General features: G+C 42.9%; 1 pseudogene; it reads left to right on the top strand.

Annotated features, from left to right (window-relative positions):
• The first annotated feature begins 3,547 nt into the window (after window positions 1-3,547).
• LOC126279275 (5S ribosomal RNA) lies at window positions 3,548-3,665 on the top strand (annotated as a pseudogene).
• The last annotated feature ends 1,939 nt before the right edge of the window (window positions 3,666-5,604 follow it).

The raw sequence follows: 5,604 nt of genomic DNA, 5'->3' as shown, positions 1-5,604 counted from the left end.
TTACAGAGGCCGCCGACATTTGAAGAGGGTCGTATTTTGTAATAGGCAGACATCTATCCAGACCATCACACAGGAATTCCAAACTGCATCAGGATTCACTACAAGTACTATGACAAGAAAACTTGGATCTCATGGTTGAGCGGCTGCTCATAAGCCACACATCATACCGGTAAATGCCAAACTACACCTGGCTTGGTTTAAGGAGCGTAAACATTGGACGATTGAACAGTGGTAAAACGTTGTGTGGAGAGACGAATCGCGGTACACAGTGTGGCGATCGGATGGCAGGGTGTGAGTATGGCGAATGTCCGGTGAACGTCATGTGCCAGCAAGTGTAGTGCCAACAGTAAAATTCGGAGTCGGTGGTGCTCTGGTGTGGTCGTGCTTTTCGTGGAGGGGCCTTGCATCCCTTGTTGTTTTGCATGGCACTGTCACAGCACAGGCCTACATGGATGTTTTAAGCACCTAATTGCTTCCCACTGTTGATGAAGAATTCGGGCATGACGAGTGCACCTTTCAACACGATCGAGCACCTTTTCATAATGCACTGCCTATGGCGGAGTGGTTACACGATAATAACATCCCTGTAATGGCCTGGCCTGAATCCTATAGAACACCTTTGGGATGTTCTGGAACGGCGACTTTGCCAGGCGTCGCCGACTGACGTCGATACCTCTCCTCAGTGCAGCACTCCGTGTCCGGATACTTCTGATCACACAGTGCATCAATAAATGCTGATCGTCTCTGTACGTGCTTCTGTGCCGTTTCTGACGTAAACACACAGAGGGTTTCTGAATATCTGATGATGTACATAGGAAAAAAATCTATTAAATATTAATTACCCAACAGAAAAAGACAGTTGTATGAGTAGGTGAATCACGACGAACAGTTTACAAATCATGGAAGAAATTGTAGAAGAGTCCAATCAATTCCTATCAAAATGAGACCTGTCTGTCTATTTTGGGGGAGATTTTCAGCCGGCCGCTGTGGCCAAGCGGTTCCAGCTGCTTCAGTCCGGAACCGCGCTGCTGCTACAGTCGCAGGTTCGAATCCCGTCTCGGGCATGGATGTGTGTGATGTTCTTAGGTTAGTTAGGATTAAGTAGTTCTAAGTCTAGGGGACTGATGACCTCAGATGTTACGTCCCATAGTGCTTAGAGCCATTTGAACCATATTTGGAGATTTTCACTCATTTTCAAGAAAATCTGTACAAACAGTTCTTGAGAAACAACACGCTGATTCAGTGTATGTTAGTATACTGTAGAATAGATAAAACATACTGCATATTCCATTAGATTTCAGCAGGGTAGTGAAAAAATCAAATTTGAGAAAGAAGTTGTGTAAGGAGATTCCCTTGTTACTAAAACTATCCTCACCAGTCCTAAAGGAAGCTTTGCTATTGTTAAACTGAAAAAAATAAAATAAAATATGTGCCCAGCACAGATCCCGGGGCTTACTACGACACAGAGCTTATTATCAGGAATCATCAGCTCTAATGTGGTTCAACTCGGTAAAAGACTACTGAAGAATTGCGCACAAGTGTGGAGAAAAGGCCTTCGAAGCATAACTCCTGATACGCCCTGCATGATGTCAACGGGGACATAGACACACAGACATCTCCGCGCAACCCATGAAGGTGGACATGCAGATCCACTGAATAAATTGTTTTTGTTTTTAAATACTCCAATATTATGTTTCGGTTCAGAGACATGGAGACTTCTCGTCGGACACCCTGTGCGTTGCAGTAGCTATCAGGTGCTCCGTGCTGTGATTTGTGCGTGAAGGACTTCTGCTGTTGGTGGCCTTACGACCCAAAGCGAATCTCGTTTGACGCACGTGGTTTGCTGGAATAGATGTCCTTGGCGCAAATGACGTGCGTTAGTGGGCAAACGTCAACTCTGACGTGCTGTGTCGACGTGAGACGTAAATTACACCTTGTATTGTTATCGTGAAATATGTCTTCTAGCCTCCGTAGGTTCTAATCATATTTCAAACGTTTCTGTTAACAGCACTTCTCAACCTCCCTAATTTTTTCCTCTCGCACGAATCTTATGACCACCACCTGCTAATTTCAGTTTCTCAGATTATGCTGTTCTCTTTCTTTCCCTTGAGCAGTCTTAATACGTTCACTATGATCCTTTTTTTTTCTCTCCACGGTCCATTTTGAACCTGCTTTCATTTTTCTTCCGCTTTTGGGACGTAACTTCTGCAGTAATTTTATTCTGATAGTAATATGTCTATCGTTCCATGTTCACTCATATGTTCTCTTTGTAAACCATACTTGATTTCCTGAAACTAATTTTTTGTTCACTGTTTTGACAACGTGCTACCATCCATTCTGTACAAATGGTCGAAGAACCGTGTCTCCTTCTTCCTTTTTCCTTTTATATTTTTGTATATTTTAACATCACCTCTCAGTTTTTTTTAGGAGATTTTCGTATTAATGCACCCAGAATTTTCCTTACACTGTTCTCGTGAATATTTCTAGCTTATCAATACGACTCAATACTGGGTCTACACTTGCATATAGACTTTCTGATTTCAGAACAGTTTTGTATTATGTTAAGGTCGTTGGATAACCTTATTTTGTTGTAAACGTCCTATCTCTGTGATAGTTTCTTTTCCATTCTGCGTATCATTTCCTCTATAATGGGTTTCTTAAAACAGTTTCCTTGAATCATTTCTTCCAAATTTGTAATTTTATCGCCTTTTCTGTGTAGCGAATCGATGCAACGAAAGTTTTGTTGAATTTTATTGTGTTCTTAACTTTTGTAGGGACACTTAAACGTTAAAAAATGCTATGCATCTCAAGCCAAAGTGAGATATCTACACATTCATATTCTTCGCACTTACGTTGAGTGTTCATTTATTGTGAATGAGTGTGAAACTAAGTGCATGTGTGTGTTCAACCTGTAAAATATATATTATCAGAACGAATTTCCTATGAGTACTACGAGACAGCGCAATGTAGGTACTCAAAACAGAAAACGTTTTGGTTTCATAAACTTTCCGTTACCTGTAAATAAATTTCCGTTATTTTCGCCAGGACCACGACCACAGCATCTAGCTGCACAGATTATGTTCCTTTAACAACTCCAGCTAATGATCAGCTCGTATCGGCCTGAAGACTAGTTAATGGCAAAGAAAATAATTCGTACAAATTTTTTTTTAAAAGTGACTGCTTGCATATTATAATCAAATAAATTACCAATCTTAAACGTTAATTTTAATGAGAACTACGACAGCTGTGTTAAGATAGATTCATTATGCCGCGACCGGTTTCGTTCAAGGAAAACAAGTGACGCTGCCAACATTCCTGTTACAAGTTCTCGTAGAACTGTGCCGATATCATGACTCACGATTCTTCACAACTCTGTAAGAATTTGATACAAGACTAGTGGCAGTTTCACCTGATTTTCTTTGAACAAACTGATCATGACATAATAAATCTATCTTCGCGCAGCTCTGGTGTTACTGCTCTGTATTAATTTGAATCGGCCGCGGAGCACAAGGTGATCAGGATTATTCTTAAATGTGTTTTCTTTGTTGCCAACGGCCTTGCCGCAGTGGTAACACCGGCTCCCCTCAGATCACCGAAGTTAAGCGCTGTCAGGCTGGGCTAGCACTTGGATGGGTGACCGTCCAGTCTACCGAGCGCTGTTGGCAAGTGGGGTGCACTCAGCCCTTGTGAGGCAAACTGAGGAACTACTTGACTGAGACGTAGCAGCTCGGGTCTCGGAAACTTACATGAGAGAGCGGTGTGTTGACCACATGCCAGTGACGCTTATGAGGCGAGGATGACACCGCGGTCAGTCAGTACTGTTGGGCCTTCATAACCTGTACGGGAGGAGTTTAGTTTAGTTTTAGTTTGCTTGGTTAGCTGCTCTAACAAATTGCCTTGCATTGTCGCGCTTGTTTGACTTTCAGAAAGAAAAACCAAATCGTCTGGGGAGTTTGGTGGCCAGCGGAAGTCTTTAAACTCAGAAAAGTGTTCTGGAGGCACTCTGTAACAACTGTGGACGTGTGGGTTTCGCATGCCTACGTGCGTCAATGCACAATGAACGTGAATGGATGCAGGTGATCAGACAGGATGCTTAAGCACGTGTCAGCTGTTAGTCGATTCTACACGCGTCAGGGGTCCCATATCACTCCAACTGCACACGCCTCCCGCCATTTCAGAGCATCACTGAGCTTGAACATTCCCATGCTGACATGCAGGGCCCATGGATTCATGAGATCATACGAGTAAACTTCCATCCGCTCGATACGATTTGAAACGAGACTCGTCCGACCAGGCAACATGTTTCCAGTCATCAGCAGTCTAATGTTGGTGTTGACGGGTCCAGGCGAGGCGTAAAGCTTTGTGTTGTGCAGTCATCAAGGATACAAGAGCAGCAGTTTCCGGAAGGGTTGCACTTCTGTGACGTTGAATGATTCTCTTCAGTTGTCGTTGGTCCCGTTCTTGCAGAATCTTATTCCGGTCGCAGCGATGTCGGAGATTTGATATTTTACCGTATTCCTGATGTTCACGGTACACTCGTGAAATGGTCATACGGGAAAATCCCCACTTCATCGCTACCCCAGAGAAGCCGTGTCCCGTCGCTCGTGGGCCGACTGTGACCCCGTTCAAATTCACTTAAATCTTGATAACCTGCCACTGTAGCAGAAGTAACCGATCTAACAATTGCGCCAGACACTTGTCTCATATAGGCGTTGCCGACAGCAGCGCCGTATTCTGGCTGTTTACAAGTATTTATCTCTGTTTTTGAATACGCTTGCCTACACCAGTTTTTTGGGCGCTTCAGTGTATAATCCACCTGAGCTACCTATTTTATACAGGATATTTCAAAAATAATTTTACAAACTTTGGGGGCAGGCTCCTTACACCAAAACAAGAAAAAATTGTGTTCTTAAAATGGACTCTAAAATCTATACTTTAACAAAAATGGTTCAAATGGCTCTGAGCACTATGGGACTTAACATCTGAGGTCATCAGTCCCCTAGAACTTAGAACTACTTAAACGTAACTAACCTAAGGACATCACACACATCCATGTCCGAGGCCGGATTCGAAACTGCGACCGTAGCTGCGCGGTTACAGACTGAAGCGTCTGGAACCGCTCGGCCACTGCAGCCGGCTATACCTTAACAGATATGGCCACTTGTTCGTTAAAGTATGCATTTTAGAGTCCATGTTTTCTAGATTTTTCTCTTGTTTTTTTGTCCAAGAAACCTGTCCTCAAAATATGTAAAAATATTTTTGAAACACCTTGTCTATTTTATATTTATTGCTACTGCAGCTTAAGTCTAGATCAGGGCCAGGCGGCAGTCACATCATTGCTTATCTTCTGCTCATTAGGCTGGCAACTCGCCAGTTTCGCTTAGCTAGTGGGATAATACTTTCACATAAGTAATGAGAGGCGAGAAAAGAGGCACTGTATTTCTACTTCCGAAATTGAAACCATTGTCTTATTTGCTGTTTTTCTGTGCATTGCGAGATTCGAGAGAAATATTTTGTATTATGGCAGCGAATTCTGATTTAAGTGATTTAGTACTGCACAGTGAAGTCGTTCATTGATGCCTGTCTCATTGATTAATTGCAGAG

This window comes from Schistocerca gregaria, chromosome 6 (assembly GCF_023897955.1).
Source record: "Schistocerca gregaria isolate iqSchGreg1 chromosome 6, iqSchGreg1.2, whole genome shotgun sequence".
Lineage (NCBI taxonomy): Eukaryota > Metazoa > Arthropoda > Insecta > Orthoptera > Acrididae > Schistocerca > Schistocerca gregaria.
The sequence above is the reverse complement of the archived record's forward strand: the minus strand, read 5'-3'. Positions and strand labels throughout refer to the sequence as shown.